The sequence below is a fragment of the Bufo gargarizans genome, chromosome 2, assembly GCF_014858855.1.
Source record: "Bufo gargarizans isolate SCDJY-AF-19 chromosome 2, ASM1485885v1, whole genome shotgun sequence".
Lineage (NCBI taxonomy): Eukaryota > Metazoa > Chordata > Amphibia > Anura > Bufonidae > Bufo > Bufo gargarizans.
In genome coordinates this window covers 386833924-386848372 of record NC_058081.1, presented here as the reverse complement: position 1 = coordinate 386848372, position 14449 = coordinate 386833924, and positions in this window count along the sequence as shown.

Genomic DNA, 14449 nt, shown 5'->3' with positions numbered 1-14449 from the left:
AACGTGAACAAATTATTTGGAGACACAAATATCCCTTCCTTAACCCCTAATTAACCCAGCCATGTGTGTCCAGCTACCTAAAGCCTTACCTCCCAAGCAGGGTTGCCAACAGTCCAGAAATTTCTGGGCAGTCCATAACAATATGCCAATTTTTTCTCCTGTCCTGAAAAAAAAAATAGATATGTCAGTGATTTCTTTTGACTAGATTATTTTGGTGGTAATCATTTTACACCTCACAGTAAATGCTAACAGTGAGTCCCTACCAGTATATTGAGCTATAGACATGGATTAGGGGCCTATTACTCCTGCAGATGAGCAGGCGATTGTTGGGAAGGAAGCGTTCCTTCCCAGTAATCCCATGATTACTCAGCACAATCTGCTGCCGACATACGAGGATTTTTAAAACTGTTAAAAGATTCCAATTACCCAATGAATCATCATTGGGTAATCGGCAGCAGTATTACTCTGCGGGGTCATTGCTAACGAGCGCTCCTATGAACGCGGTTAGCGATGATTTTCAAGATTATCTTCTGGTGTAATAGGGCCTTTACTTATAATTGTTACCATTTATTATTGTTTTCCTATTTGCCTGTAAAAAATGTTGGCTGTCCATCATTTTGATATAAGATGTCCAGCGAAAAGAAAAATTCTGGTTGGCAACCCTGCTCTGAAAGTTTGAAAAGCACAAAGAAGGACAATATCTACGGCGCAGCAAAATTTTTCATATTAGGCCACGCCCAAAACATACCTATATAAATCCAATTCCCTTAACGCCCCCACATAGTAATTATTCTCCTTTTATGCCACTGCACATTAGTTATGCCCAGATGTGCCACCTTCAGAAGTTATGCCCACATACCCCCCATTCACAGTAGTTATGCCCACATTGTGCCCCCTTTACAGTAGTCATGCCCAGATGTGCCCTTTTTACCCCTTAAGGATCGGGCTCATTTTCACCTTAAAGGGCTTCTGTCACCCCACTAAACCTTTTTTTTTTGTTTAGTTTTTTTGTTTACTTATAATCCCTATAGTGCGATTTCTGCATACATAAGCTTAATAATCATTTCGGTCCAGTAGACTTTGTTAAAAACGTAATTTTAAAATATGCAAATTACCTTGTTCCTTGATCCTAAAGATGCCCCCTCCGCATGTTTATTGACAGGGCCAGGGAACGGGATCGTCCTCTGCTGGCCCTGTTTGAATTCAAAATATCGCGCCTGCGCCGTACCTGTCTTCAATCGGCGCAGGCGCACTGAGAGGCGGCCGCTCGCTTGGCTGCTCCATCCTCAATCAACATGCGGAGGGGGCGTCTTTAGGATCGGAGGATGCGGCTGCTACCAGCAAGTAGCCGCCCTACTTGCTGGTAGCAAGGTAATTTGCATATTTTAAAATTACGTTTTTAACAAATTCTACTGGACCGAAATGATTATTTAGCTTATGTATGCAGAAATCGCACTATAGGGATTATAAGTAAACCAAAAAAAAAAGGTTTAGTGGGGTGACAGAAACCCTTTAAGGACCAGGCCATTTTTTGCAAATCTGACCAGTGTCAATTTATGTGTGAATAACTTTAAAACGCTTTGACTCATCCAGGCCATTCTGAGACGTCACATTTCGTCTTGCTTCGTCACATACTGTACTTCGTGACACTGGTAAAATAGAGTCCAAAAAATGCATTTTTATTTATAAAAAAATACAGAATTTACAAGAAATTAGCAAATTTCCAAGTTTCAACTTCTTTATTCTATAATACATAGTAATACTGACAAAAATAGTTATTACTTTACATTCCCCATATATCTACTTTATGTTTGGATAATTTTGGGAATGACATTTTATTTTTTGGGGAGTTTAGAAGCAAATCTTGAAATTTTTCAGCAATTTTCAAAAACCCACTTTTTAAGCACCAGTTAAAAAAGGTCTATAAAGTCACTTTGTGAGGCTTACATAATAATAGAAACTGTGACAAACTGCGACCGCTGCGGCCACAATACGTCACGAAACCGTCACAGCGCCCCTAGTGGTCAATCCGCAAACAGGCCTCCCAGCCACCTTCAGCACACCGACAGTCTAACTTGAGTCCGTACAGTCGATAGGCTGAAAGCGCAGGGAGTGGACCTCCGATTGACCGCAAGTAAGCGTGCGACGAACTGCGACCGGAACTACACACATGGTAGTTTAACTGCCACCACCTCACTATTTATGGGAGCGAGGAACCCACTATCTAGATAACACAACCGAGTAGCTTTCCCTTCGGAGAGGCTAGGGTAAGTTTTTGCAGTGTTTGAAAACAGGCATATGGCTAGAGAAATGACTTGGAGGTCATTTATTATATATCTATATACAATACAAATTATCACGATGCACAGTAATTATTAACACAATAATCAAGGAAAGTATAGTCCAATAAACAAAAGGGAGAAAGGAAAGAAAATACTTAGTTTCCGCAGAAAAGATGTCTGTTGGTGAAATAGTCAGTTGCAGGGTTAAAGTCCAAGAAGCCTTTGTCCAGTGTAATATGCCTACAGCCCACAGGTTCTCTGGCTGAGGCCCTCTTTAGGTGTTGTTAAAAGTGGAGAACTCCTTTAGCAGATTCTAGGCCTTTGTTATAAAGGCTCCCAGAATCAAGGCGGGGAATTGAGAGTCCGCCTGCTGGGCAGGCTGTATTCCTGAGGTGAATGTCAGTTCTGAAATATGGCCTGTGCCATATTGTGGGATGTCTCCGCTGTACACAAGTAACAAGCACATATTCACATTCCCCACAAAATATGGAGTTCAGGGATACCAAATATTACTATTATAACTGGTTCTATGATGGGGTAACACCATAACTTTACCTGGGCACATCTTAGAGTTATGTTTGTCCTATGTAAACGTCCAGTGAATTCTGAGTGACACGATGATGTAATTTTTACGTCCGTAAGATGCATGGGCTCTCTTAAAAAGGTAAAAATCATATCTCAGATTCATGTTGCAGTCTGGGAAACCTTGGTGCTGGCCTGTCTGCAGCAAGCCAGCTTACAGACCCCTTATGGCAGGACACCAAATGTCCCCCCCCATTTTTTGCAAATTTTCCATTTTAATCCATATTTTCCGGTAACAAAGCAAGGGTTAACAGCCAAACAAAACTCAATATTTATTGCCCTGATTCTGTAGTTTGCATAAACACCCCATATGTGGCCGTAAACTACTGTACGGCCACACGGCAGGGCGTAGAGGAAAAGGAGGCAGATTTTGGAAGGCAGATTTTGCTGGACTGGTTTATTTATACCATGTCCCATTTGAAGCCCCCCTGATGCACACCTAGAGTGGAAACGCCATAAAAGTGACCCCATCTAAGGAACTACACCCTCAAGGTATTCAAAACTGATTTTAAAAACTTTGTTAACCCTTTAGGTGTTCCACAAGAGTTATTGGCAAATGAAGATGAAATTTGAGAATTAAAATTTGGGGCAAATTTTAAATTTTAATCCATTTTTTTGGCTTACATAATAGAAACCACCCAAAAATGACCGCATTCTAGAAAGTACACCCCTCAAGGTATTCAAAACTGATTTTACAAACATCATTAACCCTTTAGGTGTTCCACAAGAGTTAATGGCAAATGGAGATAACATTTCAGAATTTCTATTTTTTTGCAAATTTTCCATTTGAATCCTTTTTTCCGGTAATAAAGCAAGTGTTAACAGCCAAACAAAACGCTATATTTATTGCCCTGATTCTGTAGTTTGCAGAAACACCCCATATGTGTCCGTAAACTACTGTACGAGCACACGGTAGGGCAAAGAGGGAAAGGTGCGCCGTGTGGTTTTTGGAAGGCAGATTTTGCTAGACTGGTTTATTTACACCATGTCCCATTTGAAGCCCCCCTGATGCACCCCTAGAGTGGAAACTCTATAAAAGTGACCCCATTTTGTAAACTACGGGATAAGGTGGCAGTTTTGTTGGGACTATTTTTAGGGTACATATTATTTTTGGTTGCTCTATATTACATTTTTGTGAGGCAAGGTTACCAAAAATAGAAATTTATAAATTTCATCTCCATTTGCCATAAACTGTTGAGGAACACCTAAAGGGTTAATAAAGTTTGTAAAATCAGTTTTGAATGCCTTGAGGGGTGTAGTTTCTTAGATGGGGTCTTCTAAGTTTTGTTTGGCTGTTAACCTTTGCTTTGTTACTGGAAAAAAACTGATTAAAATGGAAAATTTGCCAAAAAACTGCTGTTTTGGCACCGTTTTTTTTTTTTTTTTTTGGACCGTGTTCATCTGAGCGGTTAGGTCATGGGGTATTTTTATAGAGCAGATTCTACGGACACAGTGATACCTAATATGTCTACTTTTTTATTTTATTTTTACAAAGTAATATTTAAAAAAATATATATATTGTTTGTGTCTCAAGTCTGAGAACAATAGTTTTTTTTCTGATTGTCAGTGGCTAAATGGAATTAAAATTGGGGAAGGGGATTATAAATTTAGTACTACATGGAAGTGTGGTACTCCCTGAAGCAACCGTCAATGCAGAGGCCCGGATGATCGGGGCACGTGTCACACTGAGTGGTGGTGTCCTTCCGTATCCCCCTCCTGTTACACACTCTGCACTTTTTTTGGAACCGCCCTTTCTTTCCAGTATGGGAGACCACACCTGGAAAGTGTTGGCCAGGGACAATCCGGGCATCTCCAGTTCCCGAGGTACTCCGGCCTGCTCTTTCCTGGTCAGAAAAGATCAGGGCCTTGAGGACTGCCTCATAGAACTGAATGAATTTCCCTGTGTTGCCAGCACTCTGGGACAGCACAAGAGTTGTACAAGGCAACTTGTACCAAGTAGACCGCAACTTTTTTGTACCATGCCCGGGTTTTGCGCATAGCATTATATGGCTTGAGGACTTGGTCAGAGAGATCAACTCCTCCCATATACCGATTGTAGTCGGTACCTCGCACAGGGACAGGGGTGATGCAGTTACCGTGAATTGTGGACAGTACAAGGACATCCCTCTTGTCCTTATATCTGACCAGCAACAGTTTTCCACTGGTAAGGTCACGGGTCTCACCCCTGGGATAGGTACCTGGAGGGGGTAGGTAGGGAAGCCGTGTTGATTTTTCCGCACGGTCCCACAAGCGGACGTGCATATGGCGGCGAGGGACTGGAACAAGGGGATACTAGTATAAATGTTTTCCACGTACAGTTGGTAACCTTTAGCAGTGGGTGCATAAGGTCCCACACCCAGAGTGGGGGGACATTCTGGGGGTTCAATACGGGAATCTCGCCCCTCATACACACGAAACTTGTAAGTGTACCCTGAGATGCTCTCACAAAGTTTGTACAGCGTCACACCATACCTTGCCCATTTAAGGGGAACATACTGGCGGAAAATGAGTCTCCCCTTGAAAGCAATGAGAGACTCATCAACCGCGACCTCCCTCCCAGGTACATAGGATCCAAAAATTTGGCCCCAAAGTGATCGATCGATGACCTGCCTGATTTTGTACAGGCGGTCAATGGCAGGATCACCTTGGGGGGGACTTGCTGCATTATGTGCAAAATGCAGGCATTTCCGGATGGCCTCAAACCAGGTACGTGTCATGGCTGTACTGTAAAGTGGGGTCTGGTAGAGGACGTCCCCACTCCAGTAATGCCTGACACTAGGTTTTTTGACTAGGCCCATGTGCAGCACGAGGCTCCAAAACGTCCTCATCTCGGCTGCACTGACCGGAGTCCAGCCACCGGCCCTAGCCAAAAAGGAGCCCGGGTGTTGAGCAATGAACTGTTGGCCGAACAGGTTCGTTTGCTCCACCATCAGATTCACAAAGTTGTCACTGAAAAAAAGACAAAAATAGTCATATTCAGTGAAGCCCACTGTGGAAATCGGGAATCGCAGGCTCAAAATGCTCTGGGGTACACCATGCAAGTTCACCGGTAGGGGGCTCCGGTGGACTTAACTGGTGGGCCGGAAAACTAGTACGAGCCCCAGACCTTCTCGTACTAGTGTGGGCCACATGGTCCCTAGCATGGTGGTCCCCTTGCTCTGCCGCCTTGGTGGCTCATCATCATCGCTAGATGAGGAGGAGAACGTGGATGACAAAAGGAAAGTGGGGTCACCATCATCCTCACTGGGGCTCTCGGAGTTGGAGGCAAGCTGGGCGTATACCTCCTCGGCCGAGAACATCCGGCAGCCATAGGGGAGTGTGTGTGTGTGTGCGTGGAAATCTTTATTTAGTGTGTGTGGGGGCACAGGTGCTCGCGAACGTTACCCTAAAACTAACAGGAAAAAATAAATAAATAAAAAAGGCCCAAAAATTTGAAAAAATAAATTCAAACTCTCTGATCAGCGGTTGGGTGTGCGATGTGCTAACATTGGCCACAGTCAGCGTACGTAGAAAGAAAAAAAAAATGCTTGCTCCCCCAAAAAATGTGGGGGGCGGGCAAGGTGCTGTGCTGTGGACCCCAGGCACTCATTTTTTTCCCCCACTAACTTTCCCTGAATATCCCTGCCTAACCTAACCTGTCCCTAACCTTTCCCTAAATACCTTTTTAGTGCCAGATGGCACTGTGGAGGGTCAGAATGGGGTGCTGGCTCTGGAGATCGATGCAGCGTTCCTCTCTCCTCAGCTCCCGGACACAGAAAGGAGAAGGAGAGGAGCACAGCGGGGCGGTAATCAGAACTACACAGGGCGTACAGGTACGCCCTGTGTCCTTAAGATGTTAAAATAGTCATGTCCAGATATGTGTCCCTTCACAGTAGTTACCAGATATGTGCCCTCTTCAAAGTAGTAATGCCCAGATATGTTCTCCTTCACAATAGTTATGCCCAGATGTGCCCTTTCACAGTAGTTATGCCCAGATATGTGCGCATTCACAATAGTTATGCCCAGATATTTGCCCTTTCACAATAGTTATGCCCAGATGTGCCCTCTTCACAGTGCAGATTCTGCCCAAATGCTCCAGAAATGCTCTAAAATCAGCGTAAAAAAACCCTAATACCAATTGCTAATACCAGGAGCAGTGTCGTGCCCGGGGGGGTGCCAGCAGGCCCAGAAGCAATGAGCGCTTTGACCAATACAGATGGAAGCGCTCATTGCTGAAGCGCTGACACCCACATACTGGGGCAGGGAGCGGAGCGCATAGTTCCCTGCACTGCTGATTTGCCGCCGATCACCTCCATAGGCTTCAGGCCTAGTAGGCCTGAAGCCTATGCGGTAGTGAAATTCCGACGTCATCACGCGCACCTGTGCCTGGACTTAGCAGAACAGTGTGCCCCAAGGTTGGCACTTTTAAGTGCCAACCTTGGGGCACATGAGGGGGCCGGGGTGCCAACAGGACAGAGGATGTGTGGGGGGAAAATATGGTGGGATACTGTGTAGGGGCACATTTTTATTTATTTTTGTCACGAGGGTGTCAAGAGCCACGCCAGACTCCGTTGTACCCAGGGTCAGGAGGTCGCAGCGGTTGGCTGCACGCTCTATGTCAGATAGGGAAGTTTCCTTATTGTAGCTTTCTGGGTTGCTTTACAAACCCTTTTGGCTCACTCAGGGATCCGTAGCTCCTTCTCTCAGCTGTTCCTTGTCCAGCACTCCCAATCCTCCTTATATTCCCCTCTCACACTTCTCTGGTTGCCAGATATAGAGCTTCCTGCCTGGACATCTATTCTGACCCACTGGAGCTGTGTTGCTGCGTTCTCTGAGTGTTGCCTTAGAACGCTACCCTCCGGATCCCTGTTGGACCTTTGTGGACAATTGTTGCCGTCCACCTGGGTGTTTGTGTTTGTCTGTCCTCTCCCTGGTGTTTCCCTCTTAGTGCAGTGGTGAGGACTAGCGATCCCACCGGCCCGTTCATTATCTAGGGCTCATTTCAGGGAAAGCCAGGGTTTAGGCACGTGATCGCCGCACGGGTGAGGAACCCGTCTAGGGACGTCAGGGCAGGCAGGTGCCAGCTGCAAGGTGAGTTAGGGGTCACCACCTTTCCCTCTCCCTTGGGCAGGGCTTTCCCTGTTTTCCTCCCTGTGTGTGTTGCCGGTCATTACAATTTTATGTGCCAACTTTGGGGTACATGAGGGGGGGAAATTACTGTATGGGCAATGTGGGGACACGACTGTGTGGGGGACACGACTGTGTGGGGGCAGTGTGGGGGACACTACTATGTGGGGGCAGCATGGGGGACACTACTATGTGGGAGACACTACTGTGTGGCGGCAGCGTGGGGGAAACTACTGTGTGGGGGACACTACTGTGTGGGGCAGCATGGGGGACACTACTGTATGGGGGCAGTGTGGGGAACACTACTGTATGGGGTCAGTGTGGGGGACACTACTGTGTGGGGTCAGCCTGGGGGCAGTGTCGGGGACACTACTGTATGGGGCAGTGTCAGAACTATTGGGTATAAATGAAGTCCATAAGTATAAGGCCTATATAAGATGTGTAACGGACCGTTTCAGCAGACAAGGGGTTAAAATCCGTTTAGGCGATATGCCCCTTTCTGAGAGACAGGCACAGCTACTGCAGAACACCAACCTCCCGAACTGGATACAAAATAGCACTCCAAACTGGAACCTCGCGAATAGCTGCCGGCAGACGAACAGGAAAAGCATACAATCGGCTTACACGCCTGGCAATCAGTCTCCAACAGCATACAGGGAATCCCCCCCAATAACGAGGCAAGGCTCCGTGTTGAGGGTCAGCAGTGGTCTGACTGTACTTTAGATACAGCCTCTTTTATTCATAAAAAACAAACATAGTACTGCCCACAGGGTTTTGAAATCCAACCAATCAATATCTTACAACACACAATGCAAGTACAGCAACCAATCGTTCACGCCCCCTAGAGGACCAGAAGGGAGACTGCGACACAGAATAGATACAACACATCCCCACAATGCATCATGATTTCCTCCTCTCTGTCCCAGAGACAACCGAGGGCAATCCAATTATCTCTCAGGACAAAGGGGAGATCGCCAATACACATGTGGAGACAACAGGACAGACATCACCATTTAAACACACAATGGGACAATAGAACCACACCCAGCATATTCCTCCCAAGTTACACTTATTATAAATTGTTACAACTTTGTGAGGTTACATTGTCCATACATATAACTTACATCAATTTAAACAGTATAACTTGGGGACAAACCTATCCAAAATTCACTTGAATAGGTTCAGGGGTTTAAAAGTTAGCATGGGCCATAATCCTGAGGCAAGAGGCCTTCAAACAGCCCCCTCCAAAACACCGTGGCGAGGTTGGTTTCGCCACAAGATGTATGGACATGAGCCTAAAGGACAACCATTTTGTCTTATTTTAAAAGTGCAGGGTGAGTTCAGGATTTTAACTCAGAATTACTAACCTAAGATTTACAATATCTACCAAAGTGTTTACCCAAGTCTGTTTTTGTGAGAAGGAGATGTCCCAAGGTCTAATGAAAAGTAATTGCCTAGATAAGACAATGTATTAGAAATGTGCTGAGTTTTGATGATTTTCAGTGAGTAGAAAGAATATAAGCTTTCTTTGGGGTTTTTATATTAATCAATGTATGAGTAGATTGATTTTTATATCATCAATTTTAATACGTGTGCTGTATATATAAGAGTGTGGAATGATTTCTTTGCTGAAGATTTCTTGAATGGAGAAATGTGGACACAGGTGATCATAAACAAACCCTGTCTTTTCCCCAGAACAATGACTTGAGTATGGTCATGTGTATCTTGATTTAATTAGGTCTGGTCAAAAGATTAAGGGCTATGTGAGGTGTTTGACTAAATACAAAAGTCATTGTCTATTCAAGATCTCAAGGTTTTGTCTGAAACCTTAGTTAAAATGTATGGCTAGTAAATGAATAAGGGCGTATATAGAAAGCATTAATTATAAAGTGAGATCACTAGTTAATGATAAAACTTGGCCAAGCCCTTTCTAAGATAGGATAAAAAGATGGTAGGGGCTGACAGAAAGGATCTCTCTCTTAAACCATCTGGAGAAGAAACCATCTTCAGAAAGACCATCATCAGAGAACGATCATCAGGAAACCATAAAAAGGAGAGAACCAGATCCAGCCCTGACCACCTTTTCAGTCATTGGAGGCAGCCATCTTAGAATCATTGAAACTGATTTCTGCTAGCTGACATTTTGGTATAGTATACCCTTACCTATATTTTATAGGATAATTAATTAATATAATACATATCTATATATATAGATATATATATATATATATATATTCAATTAAGCATACCTTGTGTATAGTATCTGTTTTGGAATAAGATTGGGGTGTACCTGCAGCATCATCCCGAAAATTAATCCAATACAGGGAGATTGAAAATATACTGGTGAAAACACGGTATTATCGCCAAGGAATTGAATTCAGTTCTAGACCGGTACGGTTGATTAAATATATATAAATATCTTTATAGATAAAAGATAAACCAGATTTGGGTTTAATCAGACATTTGTCGACTGAGAGAAATCAAGTGTTAAATTGATTTTAAATATAATTGAGGGGTATCATTATAAGAAGGCATAATTGTGTATATATATATATTCTCAATTATTTTTGACTTTCTCACTATTTTGCATATCATTGATTGAATTTCAAGTGTCACCAATTTTATTATATATTATTTTGTACTAAAAATTGTATTAATAAATTATATATATATTTTGTCTGTAACTGGGTTTTGTCTTCAATTCAACGCAGATCACGAGCTTGTTTTAGCTTGATATTTATGATAATAAATTAGACTCTCCTTCATAACAGATTTTAATTTATTCACATAAATAATATAGACTGTCAATCGGAGACAGCATAAATATTCCGACAGCAATGTGGGGGACATTACTGTGTGGGGGGCAGCATGGGGGCCTTTCTATTGGGGAGGCACTCTTTTTTTTTTTTTTTTTTTTTTTTAAATTTTCAAAATACTTTATTGTTGTAATACAAAACTTTATATCCATACTACTTTGCAATATTATAAAATTCATAAGCCCGTCAGTTCTATTGAGTGACATTAATTTCACTTCACCAACCCCCCACCCAACCCCACTTTGCAGGAAGGAAAAAAAAAAAAAAAAAAAAGAAGATCCTTCATAAAGCCTAGGGGGGAAAAAGGTTCTGATTAATTAACCCTATTCCAATCTTTCCAGAGTTTTTCCCACTTCAAGTAAGATCCTCTTTGTTTGTACAGAATCTTTTCATAGGTTTTCACTTTCTTGACCAGGCCCAACCAGTTGTTACACTCTGGAGCGGAAGGGGAAAACCATAATCTAGTGATCAGGAGCCTAGCCAAAAACATAACCTTGATCAGCAGTTGGCGTTTTATAGGCTGGCAATTAAGCTCCGATAAGTCCCCCAGGACCCATATCCTGGGTGACAAAGGGACAGAGATGTTAAGTTTATGAGCCAGATTGTTTTGGACCAGGCTCCAGTATCTGCTCACCGTTGGGCAGTCCCAGAACAGGTGTAAATGATCTGCCCCGGGATCGCCGCAGCGTGGGCAAACGGAAGAGGCCCTGAGGCCTCTTTTGTATAACCATGTGGGTGTCACATAAATTTTGTGCAAAATATTAAATTGTACAACAATGTGATTAAAATTGTGTGAAACCAACTTTAAGCTATCCCCCATGTTCTCCCAATTTGGAGAACCCACCTCTGAAAGTAGAGAAGACCAGGCTCTCTGTCCTGGAGAGAGAACATCCGAAAAAAAGTTATTCATTAAGTGCTTATAGCAATGTGATATTTTAATTCTCGTGACAGTTTTCTTACAAATTAAATCGTGTAGAAATATAGGGGTATCAATAAAAAATTGGCTATCCGACGTGCAAGATAGTGCTGACCTCAGTTGGAAATATGGAAACCAAACCACCTCACCTAAATTTGCCCTTTGCTTTAGTTCCATGAGGGGCAATATTTGTCCCTCACTGACCACTTGGTGTAGATACTGAACATTTTTGTTCCTCCAATACTGGCAGCAGTTTAAGTCATTTAAATTAAGGAGCTTAGAGTTGTGCCACAATGGGGTACAAATAAGTGACGCCTTAACTCCACACCATCTCCTTATGGCCAACCAAGTCCTCATAGCCATTTTGCAGAACAGTGTGTACCCACTCAGTGTGTTTACTAGATAATCAGACTCCAATACAGTGAAGAAATCCGAGAATCCTGAGTCTTTCACCACTCTACTGCAGAAAGGGCTATTTTCCCAGTCATTGAAAAGACATAATTGGGAGGCCATAAAGTAACCCCTAAAATAGGGGAGGTTGAGACCTCCCCGCTCATAGGGCATAGAAAAATAGAGTGCCTTTAGTCTCACGCGCTTCCTCCCCCATATTAAATCATTGAGCATCCGGTCTATCAATCTAAAGTAGTTATCTGCAATCCATACAGGCGAGTTGCGCAAAATATAAAGAACCTGGGGCAGTACTACCATTTTTATTAATGAGATTCTGTCCACTCTAGAAAGCAGGATTTTTTGCCATACCTTAATTTTAGCCCTCACCTTCATCAACAGCGGAATCAGATTTAATTGTAGATATTCATGCGGTTTGGCAGAAACTGTTATCCCCAGGTATTTTATTGACTCAGAGATCGTCAACTGATTATCCCATTCGCCACGCAACTCGTCTATAGGAAGGAGGACGGTCTTATCCCAGTTGATCTCCAGACCGGATGGATCAGAGAAGAGACCAATCAGCTCCATTATACGAGGGAGAGTAGTGTCTGTTTGATGCATAAAAACCAGGATGTCATCTGCATAGAGTGAAACACGATCATACTCCCCATTTATGCCGAAGCCGGCCACCTTTGAGTCCTGCCTTATACTAGTTGCTAAAGGTTCGATGTAAATATTGAATAGCAGGGGGGAGAGGGGACAGCCTTGACGGGTACCTCTTCCCAGGATGAAACTCTCTGTCACTGTCCCATTAATCCTGATCCTAGCCACTGGGGAATTATATAACAGCTGAATCATTGCCATAAATTTTGGTCCAAAACGCATTTTCTTCATTACCTCCCAGAGAAAAGTCCACTCCACCCTGTCGAAGGCTTTGGTAGCGTCCAACGACAGGATGGAGCGGGCACCACCTCCCGGGGACTGAATATTCGTAAATAATCTATGCAAGTTGTGCTGAGTACCCCTTTTTGGCATAAAGCCATTTTGATCTGGGTGGATAATGGTGGATATGACCCGCGACAGCCTTCTAGCCAGAGCTTTGGATAGTATCTTAGCATCCGTGTTTAATAAGGAGATTGGTCTATAAGAGCTCAATTCTGCCGGGTCTTTATCCTTTTTTAAGATTAAAACAATGAGAGCCTCCATCATGGAGTTTGGTAGTCCCCCTCCCTGTGTTGCTTGGGAAAAAACCTCGAGCAGCTGAGGGAGAATCACATCACTATACTTACGGTAAACCTCGTATGGCAGGCCATCCAGGCCTGGCGATGAGTTCCCCGAAATAGACCCAAGGGCCTCCTGCAGCTCTGAGAGAGACAATTCCTCTTCCAGATATTTTATTTGAGCTTCATTTAAGGTGCAGAGTGGAATTTTCTCCAAGAACCGCATCGCCAGTTCAGATGTCAAGCCAGAGGAGGGTTTATATATCTGAGCAAAGTAATACAGAAAAGTATTCCTGATTCCTTCTGAATCTATTATAATTTCCCCCTCTGTATTCCGGATCAAGGTGATAGATTGATTTTTCTTATCTTGTTGTGAGATTATTCTAGCTAGAAGCTTACCCGGTCGTCCAGACTCGGAAAAATAATTTAACCCCTTGAAGAATACCCTATGGTTTGCCTTCTCTGTTACACAACTCTCCAGGAGACAGCTGGCCTTCTGCATCTCTTCCCTGTTGTGCTCAGTGGGTTGCCTGATGAATCGCTCAGTTGTAGATGCCGCAGTCTTAGCCAATTCCTCCTCCTTCCTTTTAAATGTTCTCTTTAGTGCAGCAATCTCACTTATAAAGGTCCCCCTCAAGTATGCTTTCAAGGCATCCCATACCATATTGATGTTTGCAGAGGGTAGATTCACCTCCCAAAAGGAAGAAATCAGCAGTTTAATAACCTGATGATTATCCATAATAGTGAGCCAATATGGATTCAGCTTAAATCCCAGCCCCCGAATATCCTTGTTCTCCCCAGTGCAAACCTCAATCAAAACGGGCGAATGGTCTGAAATTGTTCTTACTCCATATCGCATCTTGCGGATATTACTCAAGTTACACTCATTAGTAAGTGCTAAATCGATCCTAGACATTGCTCTACCGCCCCTGCTGACACAGGAATACACTCTCTTTCCTCCGCCAAGATGTTCCCATATATCCACCAGCCCTACTTCCAAACAAAACTGGGACAGCGGGGAGTTACAAGAATTCCTCCGCCTTTCTGTATCTGATGAAAATCTATCTCTGTTAGGGTCCATGACCGATTGGGGAGGCACTCTAGGGGCCATTCTATTATTTCTGGGGACACTATACA